The sequence below is a fragment of the Apium graveolens genome, unplaced genomic scaffold (assembly GCF_009905375.1).
Source record: "Apium graveolens cultivar Ventura unplaced genomic scaffold, ASM990537v1 ctg46, whole genome shotgun sequence".
Taxonomy (NCBI): Eukaryota; Viridiplantae; Streptophyta; class Magnoliopsida; order Apiales; family Apiaceae; genus Apium; species Apium graveolens.
In genome coordinates this window covers 1-16,667 of record NW_027418614.1, presented here as the reverse complement: position 1 = coordinate 16,667, position 16,667 = coordinate 1, and positions in this window count along the sequence as shown.

The following is a 16,667-nucleotide window of genomic DNA, read 5'->3' as shown; positions in this document are numbered from 1 at the left end:
TCCTAAAAATATTTGGGACTATACCACTTAATAAAAATATTTAGCCCAAAATTAACTAAGGGGAATAATTAATTCTCAAATAATTATAGAAATTATGTCAAAGTTCCTAAAAAATTATGAATTTTCAAAATATGCAATAATATAAATTTGGAATTCCCATGATTTTATATACATAAAACTACAAATTTTGTGGGATTTGACGTGTCGGTTCGGTTCCGGTCTGATAACTTTTAAGAACTCAAAATATTTTATGAATTTAAAATAAACTCTGATTTTTTTTATAAAATATGCTAATACACGCAAAATGATGCAGGTCCATGTTAACATAATTAATTTCTGATAGAAATTAAGCGCATTTTGACACGTAACAAATAACCGAAAAATAACAATATTTGAAAATGTTAACATGTATCTAAATAATTCAAATAGTGACTAATCTGGGCACACATTATACATACCATTTTTTAAATTATGAAAAACGGTTATTTTAGAATTTATATAATTCAATGACTCTTTGAGAAAAAAGAGAATTACACGAATTGTTTTTAGTAAGGTAAAAAGATAAAGATATATTCTCTGCTTTACATTTAAGTTTGTCTTGTAGAATAATTATCAACCAAATCTTTATATAAACAAAATAATTTTAAAATATTAACATGTATTTATTCTTCATAAATTTTATAATTTTTTCATGAAAAGAAACCATAAATGCATATTATCATTCCAATCAATTTCAGAATATTTCTTGCAATGCACTTCAATACATCAGAAATTTGCCAAAAGGAACATCGATTCCATAGCCGTTTGGAAGAAAAACCCTAAAGAAAAGCCCTAAAAATTTTGGTAGCATGTGGTAAATGTTTCACCACTGTTTAATTTTGAAAATCTGTATTTTTCAAGCATATAAATCAAGTTGTTCAAGTCTATTATCTTAAGAATTTTTTATATGAAATAAATTGGATTATCAGTCTCATGAAAGTACATAGTTACTCGTAATAAATCAACCCATATATATAAAATGATATATGATAAGTAATATTTATAACCAGAATAACATATAGAAAATTTTGATTAATATTATAAATTAGTATAATACTGCACAATACTAGGACTCTTTTTCCTACCATGAATTCTAATTTAAAGATACACACTAACCGTTAACAAACATAAGGAAGATGTCCACAACATATTCTACACATAATCAAAGTTTTTACTTAATAAATATATTTTAAAAATCATAATCTAGACCCGTGACGAGCAACTAGAGTCTATGTATAGTCTAGAACTTTATCAGAGTCTATATATGAGAGTAAACTCATCTGAGTAGAAAAAAATATTTAATGTAAACTAAAAAAGATCAGATAAAGTAGAAGGAAAGACATCTAGGGAGCTATGAATAGAAGTTGGAAATAGTTGGGTATTTCAAGTAATTTATAGAACTTATTGTTTAATAGAAAAAGTTATAATAAATATTGTTAGTTAACACTCTCTGTTTTTCATTATATTATTTTCCAAACTTTATTCTAAATTCTGATTTATTTAGTTTACATAGAGTAGCTATCGATGTTTGTTCCATCCTTCATAGAGTTTGTAATCCTAATTTATATTTGTGTTAATTACAATTCGAAGAATTAAGAAGAAAAAACAAATATGAACATTAATTCTTATATTCATCCTTTCTTGTACAAGTAATTTTACTAATTCTGCACAAAATATCACAATAATATAATAGTCATGATAAAAATATTTATTTTACCTATTACTCGGCCACCTACCCTAACTCACCCACAAAAGTGATAATCTATAAAGATATTTTATTCAAAATAATAAATAATAAAGATGCTCTCGATATTAAATTTTGAAAATAAGATGGTTGTGTCCGAACTTGGAATGATGGAATAAATTATGGACTTAGGAGCTCCCATGAAACTAATAAAATTTTAAGATAGTTGTCCGTTATTTGAGTGTGTGCGTGTATAGATATATCCGATACAATTGTCGATTATTTGTGTGTGCATATTCATACGAACCACACCCACATACATATATATATATATTAAATTTTATTTTTTACTATTATTTGTGTATTTGTGCATCTTGATCCTGACTACTTAATTTTTTTACATGTTTGTATTTAGTGTTTAGATTGGTTGTAATGATTTACTAAGTGTACTTGATCACCTTGTTTTAACCTTGACCAATTCATTTTCGTTCAAAAGGCATGCGACAAAACAATAAAATACTATATTTGTCATTAAAGCTCTTGCAAATCAGAAATATCCAATTGTCAAATTTGTTGAGGACACACAACGAGATTTGTACATTACACTATCTAACCTCCCGATATTTCCCAATAAATTTGTAGATGAATTTTCTTTGTATAAATTGAATTTTTCAAAAATTTGAGTGTAAGTTGGCTCAAATTGGTAGATGAATTTTCTTTGTATAAATTGAATTTTTCAAAAAAGTTTGAGTGTAAGTTGGTTTCAATTGGATGAAGTGATATAGTGAAGATCAATGAACCTACATGTTACAGCCTTACAATGAGTTTTTAAGTTTATTAACGGTTAATAATGAAACCATTTTTTTATTACAGATCAGAAACGTCCAACATGATGTATAAAATATCTGCTTTAGCAAACATATTCAACTTTTGACCGGAAATTACGCGACTGTCTATATGGAAGGATTCTAGAGTTGTGATACTTTGAGGAAGTCACAAGTACTATACAAATCAATATTTCAGTTGTTGGTTATTTGTGTGTATATTGTAGATTTTCATCTAGTAAACGGTACAAATTCCTGAATATTCGAATTTTATTAGAATTATATGTGTTCATACGTCTTGACCTTGACGGCCTATTTTTTGCGGTTTTTATATGACACAAGATAAATATGAGTTGGTAAATTTTCATTGGCTTCTACTTATTAATTACAATGAACCCCCGTGCATATACAAAAAAAAACTCCGTAATAATTTGGGCATACATTACACAGACCCTATTTATGCCCCTTGGTTCGAATTATATGTTCAATTTTTTAGTAATGATTCAGTAATTGTTGAATTTATGAGAATTTGATTATTCCGATATGGATTGGGGTGTAATACAGAGATGAGAAATACTGAAAAGGTGTATATATTTGCTTAAGACTACTCTATCATAGACACATGAAAAAGGTACACATCTACCTATGCCTATCCTATCGTAAACACAAGAAATAAAAAAGGATGATAAGACCAATAAAACCAACATAAGAATTTTACTTGACAATCCAATACCATCACATCAGGGAAACATAAAACGTTGTGAGAGAGTCTCTATCAAACAAGTGAAACCAACATAAAAAACCCCAACCAAAATAATTTTTTTTAATGTTTAGGAACAAGGAACAAATTGAAAATCACAATCGTGATTTAAACTATATGACATGGATTGGGTTAATATATGATGATTTATGTAATTTTTAATTAGGTCATATAACAAGACATTGGTGCATTGATTTTATGATAATAGTTAAAATATGGAACAAAAGATCTATAGTTTGAGATGCTTATTATGGTAATTTTTTAGCTAACTAACTCTGGACAAGGTTAACGACCAAAACACAACTGATGCACACAACAAATATACAATCGTAGCTTGTGTATGAAGATCATTACTAACATCACAATTGTAAGAATTAGGACGTGGAGAGGAATTTAGGAGAACAAGAAATTAACAACTAGTAAGTGTATCAGATATTTTAATAAGTAAGACAAATTGATAACAATTGAAGTCATGATGGAAGATGAGATTGTTGCAGATACCAAACCGAATTCACTTTAATTTTTCTTGGATTTCTCTAGGGTTGTGTTCAATGTATTTGGTCGGTTTCCTTTTCAGTCTGGGTTTCATTGGGACCTGACTACTGGTTTGTCTTATGTAATCTGTTCCTTATTATTGAATTAAAAATTTTAGACACAAGAATTGCGTTGGCTGGTTTTTCGTATAAAGAGGATGATAATTTTGGGTATAAGTTGTCTTCGTAAAAGATATCATTAAAAAGTGGCAATAATTATAGTAAGTAGCTCGTCATACAATTGATGAATTGAAATATATTTTACCGTTTCCATTGAGTAAATTTCAAATTTATAATTTTGGTATAATATAGTAAGATAAGTCATTTGACGACTATACTGCATAATTGTTATTTTTAAATGAACAAGATTCCTCTGTTCGCCACCAATTACCGTGGAAAGAATTGGATTTACTGCTTACCTGCACCAAAAATTACTAAGTGAACATACTAGTGAAGCATTGGACGACTAGATTGGTCCAAGTGCCGGAAGGATACTGATGGGGAGATTTTAATCCAATCCAAGAATTAGGTTTCTAGGTGTCTTGGATTGAGAAGGATCTATGGATGCCTTTGGTATTTGTAATTGGTAGAGGAAGCATTTGAACATTTTTAACCAAAATATGTAATGGAATGTACAAAGAGATCCATAGCCATCAAACGTATAATATGCGGGCAATTATTGTGCAAAACTAATATTTCGAATAATGTAGATTTTATGGAAATATAAGGCTCTAAGTGAATAAAATCATTGGCCACGTACAATTTCAAATTGTATGATCAAATCTATGTTAGCTAAGTTTTAGTATTTTTATTTATCATTGTGTACGATCAATATATTTATTTAAAGGTAAGTACGATATGAATAAAATGAGGATCTAAGGTGTCTTCTCGAAACTATCACGCATACTATTTTATATATTATGCATTAAGCAACACACACTTTTTATGCATCATGCACTAATACTGGATATGGAAACTGCCTTTCACGCTATTTGTAAATTTTTGACTTTTAGGATATGGGTTGGGCTATAAGTCATTTAGTTTTTGATCTTAGTGATTTTTTTTGTTTAGACGAATGGTTTCTGATTTTTCAAATGCAAAGCTTTCAACAAATATATATGCATTTCAAGTATACCACTGTGCATGACAATTATACAACATTAAGTTGTTGTTAATTATGATGGTAATTTTAGAATTTAAATAATACATGACTCTTTAAGAAAAAAAGAGAATTACACGAAAAATATTTTGGTAAATTAACAAGATATAGAAATATTCCCTGATTTATATTTAAGCTTATAATTGCAGAATAATTATCAGCCAGATCTTTATGTACAACAGAGTAAATTGAAAATATTAATATGTATTTATTCTTCATAAATCTTATGATTTTTCTATCAAAAAAGAAAAAAGATAAACGGTGCATATTCTCATTCTAATCAATTTCAAAATATTTCTTAAATGTCCGGTTCACTACATTAGATATTTACCCAAAGAACAACCACAAGATTTAACACAGCCGTTGAGAGCAAAACCACACCAAAAAACCCTAACAAATTTGAATAGATGCGGCCTCTCCGAAAGGTTGCGACTGGCGGGTCAAATACACACCCTATATATTCACACCAAGTCTCTGCTGTAGATGAGCGCTCTTGTCTATGTTTGGTTCTTACTGGTACAAACTCTTCACATTTCCTCTTCAAATTAGTCTCTAAACATTTGTTTCTGTTTCCTCTCAAGTTCCTCTCTCTTGCTCCCACATTTAATTCACCTATATACACCTGTATTCTTTTTAAGTCATGGCAATGGAGACTGAGTTTGAATTCTATGAATTGAAGCATAGGTTTGCCTTGTACGATCCAGCTTCGTATTTCGATGAAAATATTAGCGACCAGCATTTTAATCTTTACCATACCATCGACCAGACATTTTTTTATAGGCTAGTCCGTAAACTTGGTCGTAATGTTGATGAATCTATGTTTGTGGTGGCATTTTTAATCTGGCTGGAAAGAATCTGTTATAGCAAGAATGCTATCCACAGAGTAATTTCTTGGCCATTTCATTTGATTAACCAACTTGCAAATGAGATTGCTAGTTTTTTTATGTGGATGGAGAACAAGGACGTAGGTCAAGAGTTGTTTGATCCTCGTTTGCTTTAGATGTTATGCTCTCATGAAATCAACGTGCTCTACTTTCGGGAGAAACGGAGTAAGGTCAATGAGAGTGTCAGGAATATAGTCTCTGAAGTTTGTGTGAGGGCGTTTAGAGATATACTGACAAGTGATAGTCAGTTTGTAGATGTTCATGGAGATAGGATTGAAATTCGATGGCTCGATAGATAATATTATATTCTAATGTCAAGGCAAATGGGCTAGTCTCTTATGCAAATGGGACAGTCCCTTTACAAATGAGACAATGAATGGGACAGTCTCAATTAACTGCAGAAGTAAAATGCTGAAATAAGAAATGCGGAATGCTTGAAAACTGAAAGTAAAAATACCAGAAGTTTTCACTTGGTTCGGCCCCTACACCTAGTCTATGGCTAATCCACGTCCCCATGCCAACTAGCATAGAGAATATATTATATCCACTTAAAACAAAGTACTTACCAACTTTCCTTGATTACAAACTTGGCCCACTTGAAAGAAACCTTTTCCTAGCACACAGCTACTCTAGCACAAAGCTACTTGGCCTTCCTGTTGTAATCAATCTCCCCACAACCCGGGACAAGTGCTATAATACACGATTCAAATACAATAATATATGTGAAAGTTTACAACTCAACCTAAGCTCTTGTTTGACTGGATATTCAAGAGATATTAAAACAAGAATGGTGTTTCAGATTATAAAGATAGAACATGGAATCATTAGGTGTAATCTGAAAATATGAGATGTGTCTTCTTCTTAAATAGAATATTCAAGAGAATGGAATAAGAAGAGTTTTTCAGAGAATAAAGATAGAATGTGGAATAAGCACTCTTATTGAATCTGAAAAACAAGATGTGTATTTATACACACAAATCTAACGGGTTTGATTTTCAAAACAAAGAAGAGATATTGTTTGAAAATATTTGAATAAGTCTTTCTAAAACAACCTGTTAGTTGGTTGTAAAAGATAAACCTTAGAAAGGATAAGATTAGAATAGTTCAAATAGGTTTATCAAGATAGAGTTTGTTTTGAAGAGAAACTTGTTTACCCAGTCAAATAGAATTATACCAAACCCTATCACTTACAACAACTAAGTCCCATAATCTGCATTCTCTATGTACATCTTGAATTAGGTCATCATAGAAATCTGCAAATCAACATTCTCCCCCTTTTATGATGATGACAAAGAGAAAAATTTCCCCCTATCAAAAACACTTTAAGCTCTGTTCAAGATGTTAGTAACAACAAAATAGCATATGTAGATTATATCTTTATGCAACAGATATATAATAAGTATAAAATCAAATAAAATCAGTACATAATCAAACTCTCAAAATCGAAAAAACAACTCTTTCTCCCCCTCAACATCATAAAAGGGACAAAAGAATTAATCACACAAGGAGCACATACCAAGTTCTCGACGCATCAAACAAAATCTATCTTCAGCTAAAGGCTTAGTGAAGATATCTGCACGCTGTTTCTCAGTAGATATAAATAAGCTCAATATTACCTTTAGAAATTATCTCGTAGAAAATGGTGACGAACATCAATATGCTTAGTACGAGAATGCATGACAGGATTTTTAGAGATATTAATTGCAGAGGTATTATCACAATAAATAGGAATATTTGAATAAGAAATACCAAAATCCTGCAATGTTTGTTGCATCCACAAAATTTGAGCACAACAACTTCCAGCTGCAATGTACTCTCCTTCACCGGTAGAAAGAGCTACTGAAGTTTGCTTTTTACTATGCCATGCAACTAAACAATCTCCTAAAAATTCACAAGCACCACTTGTGCTTTTTCTATCAACCTGTGACCCTGCATAGTCAGCATCTGAAAAGCCGATTAAGTCAAAGGAAGAGGAGCTTGGATAAAATAATCCCAAGTCACTCGTACCTTTCAAATATTTAAAAATACGTTTAACGGCATTCAAATGAGATTCTTTAGATTGAGATTGAAAACAAGCACACAAGCATACACTATACATAATGTCAGGTCGTGAGGCAGTTAAATATCACAATGAGCCAATCATACCTCGAAATTTAGTGACATCTACAGGTGTACCTTGTTCATCCTTTGTAAGCTTAACTGAAGTACTCATCGGAGTTGATTTAGGTGTGACATAATCAAGTGCAAACCTTTTGAGTAAATCCTTTATGTACTTGCCTTGGTGAATAAATATTCCTGCATTAGACTGATTAATTTGCAAACCTAGGAAGTACTGCAATTCACCCATCAAACTCATATTGAATTCCTTATGCATGCAATCAGAAAACCACTTACACAGAGTTTCGTTAGAAGATCCAAATACTATATCATCAACATAAACTTGAACCAAAAGAAAGTTATCACGTTTATGGAAAATAAAGAGAGTTGGATCGAGTGTACCACGAATGAAACCATTGTTCACAAGAAACTGACTGAGACGCTCGTACCAACAGGGGGGACTGTCTCAATCCATAGACAGATTTCTTGAGCTTGTAAACATAGTTAGGGTACTTCTCATGAACAAAGCCTGGAGCTGCTTCACGTAGACTTCTTCCTTAAGATAGCCATTTAGAAATGCGCTTTTGACATCCATCTGATAGAGCTTGAACTTCTTGTGAGCTGTAAAAGCCATTAAGATTCAAATAGCTTCTAAACGAGCTACTGGAGCATATGTCTCATCGTAATCGTTTCCTTCCTGCTGGTTGTATCCCTCAGCAACCAAACGAGCTTTATTTCGAATAATGTTGCCATCTTCATCCTTCTTATTCTTGAAAACCCAACGAGTACCAATGATCTTGGCATCCTGAGGAGGTAGGACGAGTTCCCAAACATCACAACGCTCGAACTGGTTCAATTCCTCCTGCATTGCAACAGACCAGTGTTCGTCTGCAACTGCTTCTTGAGCGTTTTTTGGTTCGAATTCAGCAACAAAAGCACAGAATGCACATAGATTATGAAGTCTGCTTCGAGTAGAAATCCCTTGATCTAAATCAGTAAGAAGATTATCTGGTGGATGATTCTTCATAGTCCTAGAAGACTTAGGAAGTTGAATATTACTCATCTCTTCCTCATTAGAATTGTCTTCCTGGAAATGAATGGGAGTTGTCTCATTCAAAAGAGACTGCCTCATTTCCGCTTGTGAAGATTTACCAGGAGGAGTAACAGAATTCACATTTGAAACACTATCGGGCGTCTTTGGAGAGCCAGAAGATTCATCTGAAGCTTGAGTAGATCCTGAAGAATTGTCAAAGACTGAGATGGACCTGGAGAGTCTTGACTGTTTGACTTGTCAGAATGAGACTGACTCTTTTCAGAATGAGACTGTCTCATTTGGGAATGAGACGATAGATCCGCAGTGTCTTCATCAATTTGAGATATATTCCTTGAGGATTCATTGAACGCAATATTGATGGATTCTTCTACTTTGTTCTTGACAGAATTATAAACGCGATAAGCTTTGCTTGTAGTAGAATATCCCAAGAAGATTCCTTCCGTAGATTTTGCATCGAACTTACCTCGATTATTTTGAGTATCTAAAATAAAACACTTGGAACCAAATACTCGAAAATAACTAATGTTAGGAGTCCTTTTCTTAAGCAATTCATATGGAGTTTTAAGCAAAATAGGACGAATAAGTACTCTATTTAAAACATAACAGGAAGTGTGTACCGCTTCAGCCCAAAATTTTCTTGGAAGCTTACACTCATGCAGTAGAGTTTTGGCAGCTTCCTGTAAAGTCCCGTTCTTGCGTTCTACTTCTCCGTTTTGCTGAGGAGTTCGAGGAGCTGAGAATTCATGAGTGATTCCTCTCGATTTGCAGAAGGTTATGAAATCCTTCTCGAATTCACCTCCATGATCACTACGAATAGTCTTGAGCTTAAATGAATACTTAGTCTCAAGGTTAGTAATAAGATCCTTAAACTCAACAAAAGCTTCATCCTTAGTTCGTAAAAATAATACCCAAGTAAACGAGAATAATCATCAACTATAACAAATGATAATTCTTACCTCCCAAACTTACATACCTTTCTGGACCAAAAAGATCTAGATGAAGGAGCTGCAAAGGAACAGAAGTTGATACTTTATTCTTAGCAGTAAAGGATGTTTTCACCTGTTTTCCAAGTTGGCAAGCTGTACAAGGTTCTGTTTTCTTGTACTTCACTTTGGTAGACCTCGTACCAGATCATGAGAAGATATCTTCCGAAAAAGATCCATGTGAACATGACCTAGACGTTGATGCCAAAGATTCTGCTGATCTTGAACAGTAGCAAGACAAATTTCCTCCTGCTGTTCATCAAAATCTAACACGAAAATATTTCCTTTCCTTTTGGCAACTAAAGCAAACTCATTAGTCTGAGTACCAATATAACATACATCTTTATCGAACTTAACCTTATGACCAACATCAGTAAGTTGACTTACACTAATAAGATTATTTTTCAAACCATCAACTAAAGAAACATTAGAAATAACAAACCTGTCATTACCAATGGTGTCTTTTCCAATAATTCTGACGGTGTTTGAATCTCCAAGAGTAACTAAGCCACCTTCCTTGGCAACTAGAGATAGAAACTTGGATTTATCACCTGTCATGTGACGTGAACAACCACTGTCGATGATCCATTTATTTCGTGGAACATGGACCTTCAAACAGACCTGCAATAATTGCTTTATCTCTTAGGTACCCACTTAACCTTGGGTCCTGGTTGGTTAGTATCACAAATCTTATATAAATGTCTATCTGATTTCTTAATCCACATCTGGACAATATTAACAGATGTATTAGCAGATTTATATCTAGTAGATGATTTATAAGATGAGTTAGAAGGGTGGCCCTTGATACCACATAATCTAGATTCAGATGTAGGGTGGCCAGCTTTGCCACAATCTCGACATTTCTCATAAGGCATCTTATATTTTATAGGAGCTCGCTTATACCCTCCTTGAAATGCACGTTTCTTGATTGATTCACATCCTAAACCTCCTTTATCAAGAGAAGATTTTTGTTCTCCAAGAAGAGCATTCAAAGTTCCTTCTCCATGGAAACATTTAGCTAAATCCTTTTCAAGCTGTTCGACTTTCTGCTTTAATTCAGGAACCAGGGGATCAGGAGCACTGTCTTCTTTAACGGTTTCTGGATCAACAGATATTGACTCTTTCTTCAAGGCTTCAAGGCATACATCTTTCATCTCAATCTCATTTTTGAGATATAGATTTTCTTCAGTAAGTTTTGAAACCCTTTCAAGCAAGGATTTGTTCTCTGCAACCAAGGCTTCTTCCTTCATGGGGTCATCCATTTCACTAAGAACTTCACTTAATGCTTGTTTTAAATAAGCATTCTTTTCTTTTAACTTCTTAACCTGGACCTGCAAATTCAACATGGATGAAGATATATTTGAATTATACTTAATATTCTGTACCTCATCATTATCACTTGAGTTGTCCTCTAGTCCAGCAAAGCAAAGTTGAGCAACTTCATCGTCTGAATCGATCTCCACATCAGATTATCATCACTCCAGGTAATTAATGCCTTTTTTTGTTCTTCAGCTTGTAGCAGTCCTTTTTGAAGTGCCCTTTCTTTCCACACTCAAAACAGGTATCCTTTTTTTGATTTGTTTTACTCTCCTTGCTCGGATTAGATTTGAAGTCCTTTTTTGGAAACTATGAGTTCATAGGTCATTTGGAAGCATTCCGTTTGGCAAGAAATTTATGAAACTTCTTTGTTAGAAGAGCAATCTCTTCATCAGAATCATCAGGAGACTCGTCTGCATCTGCATTAAGTGCAAGAGTTTTCTTACGAGGAGCTTCATCTTCTTCATCATATCTGCATAGCTGATTTTCGAATTCTTCCAATTCACTGAACAGTGTTAGAGTATCCATAGTCGAAAGCAGTGTTGAATCCTGCAGAATGGTAACCTTTGGAGCAAACTTCTTTGGTATTGCTCTGAGGATTTTCCTATTAATCTCAGATTGAGGAATGATCCTTTCCAGAAGTGAGATAGAGTTCATCAATGTCAGAAACCTCCCTTGAGCATCTCGCACGCTTTCATCTCTTTCCAACCTGAAACCTTCATAGTCACTCATTAGCATACTTAATTTTACTTCACGTACCTTAGACGTGCCTTCGTGGCTGACTTTGATTGTATCCCAAATCTGTTTGGCAATAGTACATGCTGAAACTTTTCTTAATTCTGTAGCTACAAGCCATTGATAAGTGAGTTCATAGCTTTAGCATTGGAATTCATTGCATTCACTTCTTCGGGAGAAAGATCCTTGAGAGATTTTGGCTTCCCTTCTTTTATCGGAATTATGAAACCATTTTCTACAGATCCCATTCGAATGCGTCACGCTGGAAAAAGATCTTCATCCGAAACTTCCAGTCATTGTAGTTTTCAGCACCATGAAGCAGTGGTGGATAATTGTTTGAATACCTATCTGGTTGAGCCATGGATCGCTAGCAAAATAAACACTAAAAAGAGAATTAAATGCACCTGCTCTTATACCAAATGAAATTCGATGGCTCGATAGATAATATTATATTCTAACTGTCAAGGTAAATGGGACAGTCTCTTATGCAAATGGGACAGTCCCTTTACAAATGAGACAATGAATGGGACAGTCTCAATTAACTGCAGAAAGTAAAATGCAGAAATAAAAAATGCAGAATGCTGAAAACTGAAAAGTAAAAACACCAGAAGTTTTCACTTGGTTCGGCCCCTACACCTAGTCTATGGCCTACATCCAAGTCCCCATGCCAACTAGCATAGAGAATGTATTATATCCACTTAAAACAAAGTACTTACAAACTTTCCTTGATTACAAACTTGGCTCACTTGAAAGAAACCTTTCCCTAGCACACAGCTACCTAACACAAAGCTACTTGGCCTTCCTGTTGTAATCAACCTCCCACAACCCGGGACAAGTGATATAATACATGATTCAAATACAATAATGTAATGTGAAAGTTTACAACTCAACTAAGCTTCTTGTTTGACTGGATATTCAAGAGATATAAAACAAGAATGGTGTTTCAGATTATAAAGATAGAACATGGAATCATTAGGTGTAATCTGAGAATATGAGATGTGTCTTCTTCTTAAATAGAATATTCAAGAGAATGGAATAAGAAGAGTTTTTTAGAGAATAAAGATAGAACGTGGAATAAGCACTCTTATTGAATCTGAAAAATAAGATGTGTATTTATACACACAAATCTAACGGGTTTGATTTTCAAAACAAAGAAGAGATAAGATTGGATAATCTATTTGTTTGAAAATATTTGAATAAGTCTTTGTAAAACAACCCGTTAGTTGGTTGTAAAAGATAAACCTTAGAAAGGATAAGATTAGAATAGTTCAAAGAGGTTTATCAAGATAGAGTTTGTTTTGAAGAGAAACTTGTTTACCCAGTCAAATAGAATTACACCAAACCCTATCACTTACAACAACTAAGTCCCATAATCTGCATTCTCTATGTACATCTTGAATTAGGTCATCATAAGAAATCTGCAAATCAACAAGGATGTGGTTTGGTTGTAACACCAATCCAGTTTTTGTGCCACGTCCTCCTTTGTACCACAATGTTGTAGGTCGGTTTCCTCAACCAGGGTTAGGTGCAAACTTGGGTCCTATCCGGAATGTATTGGAAAATCCCGATGCTGATTTAAGTGAATTTTTGGAGGAATGCAGGTGGTGGATGGTTGCGAGGATGAACCATGTTGCACCAGAAGATCGAACAATATTTTTAACATTCTCCAAAGGCTACTACCTCCCTGAATCGGATATTCGAGAATTCTTCATAAGGTATAAAATTAATTTAATATGTAATATTCATCCAGATGTATGCAAATCCATAACTATACTATATATAGTGTTGAAAATTTGTTTATGTGGTGAGTAAGTAAATATATGTTTACATGCCTTTCCTCTGTGTTTAGGATTTTTGGCGATTTCATTGAAGTCATCTACATGCAAGATGTGTCGAGTGATGAACAACCATTGTACGCTAGAATGGTTTGCCGTTCTTCCGTCATTCCACACATTGCTCTCCCGGAAAAAAGACCAAGTACTCCATTTATGGGAAGCAAGTCTGGGCCAAAAAGTATATCAAGAGAAGTCGCGAGTCCACTTCTGATGATTAGTAAAAAAACATCTGAACTAGCCTTTTTTTCCTGTTTATGTTAAAGTTGGTGGCTTGTGGTAAATGTTTCACCACTTTTTAATATTGAAAACTTGTATTTTTGAAGAAGATACATCATGTTGTTCAAGTTTATTATCTTAAGAATTTTTTTCTGAAATAAATTGAATTAATCAGTCTCATGTTGAAAGTACAAAGTTACTTGTAATAGATCGAGCCATATAGAAAATGAGATATGATTAATAATATTATAACTACAATAACATATAGAAATATTTTATTAATATTATTAATTAATATAATATTGCACCATACTACGACTCTTTTTCCGACCATGAATTCTAATTTAAAGATGCACATGAAAGGTAACAATCATAAAAAAGATGGCCACAACATATTCTCTACATAATCAAAATTTTTACTTAATAAATAGATTTTAAAATCATAATCTAGACAACTGACAAACAACCAGAGTCTATGTATCATATCCTAGTCTAGAACATTGTCAGAGTCTATGTATGAGAGTAAATTATCCGAGTCGCCAGATCATCCTAAGTCTATATATCATCTAACGATAAAAATTAAGAAATTAATGATTTTGAAGGCAAATCTTAGAGATATCCTCGAATTATTTTATGTAAACGGAAAAAAAAATCAGATAAAGTTGAAAGAAATACATCGAGAGAGCTTTTAATAAGTCAGAAATAGTGCGTGATTTCATGTAATTTATCGAACTTATGGTTTAATAGAAAATAAGCTATAATAAATATTGTTAGTTAATACTTTCTGTCATTCATTGTAATATTTTTCAAATTTATTCTAAATTCTGATTTAGTTTAAATAGAATAGCTATTGATGTTTTTGCCACCTTTGATAGTTTTTTAATCCTAATTTATATAATACAAACAAGGTTAGACATTTTTTTATGTTTTTTACAATAATATTAGAAGACTTAAAAAGAAAAAAAGGCATGAAAGTTAGTTAACTTATGTCCATCAGTTCTTGTACAAGTAATTCTACTAATGCTGCACAAATATCCCAATAATATACAAGTCAAGATGAAAATCAGTTATCTTACCTATTACTCCGCCACACACCTCTAACTCACCCAGAATTGTGATAATCTACAAAAACATTTTATTAAAATAAAAAATAACGAAGATGCTCTTGACTACCGATAACAAATTTTGAAAATAAGATGGTTGTGTCCAAACTTGGAATGATGGAATAATGTGTGGACTTAGGAGCTCCGATGAAAAACTAGTAAAATTTTATTTTAGTTGTCCGTTATTTGATTATGTGCGTGTATAGATATATCCGATGCAATTGTCGATTATTTGTGTGTGTGCATATTCATACGAACACACACAGACACACCATATATATATATATATATAAATTTTCAAATTTTATTTTTTACTATTATTTGTGTATTTGTGCTTATGCATCTTGACTACTTAATTTTTGTATATGTTTGTATACCGTGTTTAGTATGGTTGTAACGATTTACTAGGTGTACCTAATCACCTTGTTTTAATCTTGACTAGTTCATTTTCTTTTAAGAAGCCTGAGACAAAACAACAAAAAACTATAGATGTCATTGAAGCTCCTGCAAATCAGAAATATCCAATTGTCAAATTTGTTTTGTTGAGGACACAACGCGATTTGTACATTACACTATCTAACCCCCGATATTTCCCAATCTTAAAACATTTTATTGAAAGGAGCCATAATAATTGATACCCTTATTGATTCTATTCCCCAAATTCATTTGGGCAGGAACACTCAAAACACAACTTTAACAACATAACTTTAGTCTTATTAATACATAAAAACATTTATCGCTTCTGAATTTAGAATTGAGAAAACTTGTCTATTTTAAAAATCTGCACATACGGACAGGTTAAAACATCTAGCTATTCTGAACATAGAATAGTGAAAGAAGTACTTGTATAATTATAAGTAATGAGTTTGATACGTAAAACATTTAACTATTTTGAAAGTAGAATTGACGAGGAATACATGCGTAAAGCTAAACATATTAACATGCAAAATATTTTTACTATTATGATATTATAATGAGGGTAAAACACTTGCCTTTGGTCCTTAAAAATTATGCGCACTCGCATTTAACACAACAATATCATTCTGACATCTCATGACATCATCATATTTTATTCCCTCAAGTCTCTTTAACTGCCGCTCATGTCGTTGCTACAAACCCAGCATGCATTACCATTCAAATATTTTCTTTTGACTTCAACGTTTGGTCATGATAGTCTAGAACGATCCGCATCTATAATTATAAGATACATCTTTAATCATCTACACGATAATTACTCGACAAACTCCTTTTCTAACATTCTATCTTCTATCCATACGATAGTCCACACATAATTAAAATATTTAAGCATAAGAATCTTAAATCATGTAGGCACATAATTCAAATAACACATAAACACATAATTCAAGCAACATGTAATTCAATTTTTCAATCGATTCAGTTTGGTATGTTTAAAACTGAAATCAAGCCAAAATACGACTTTTGG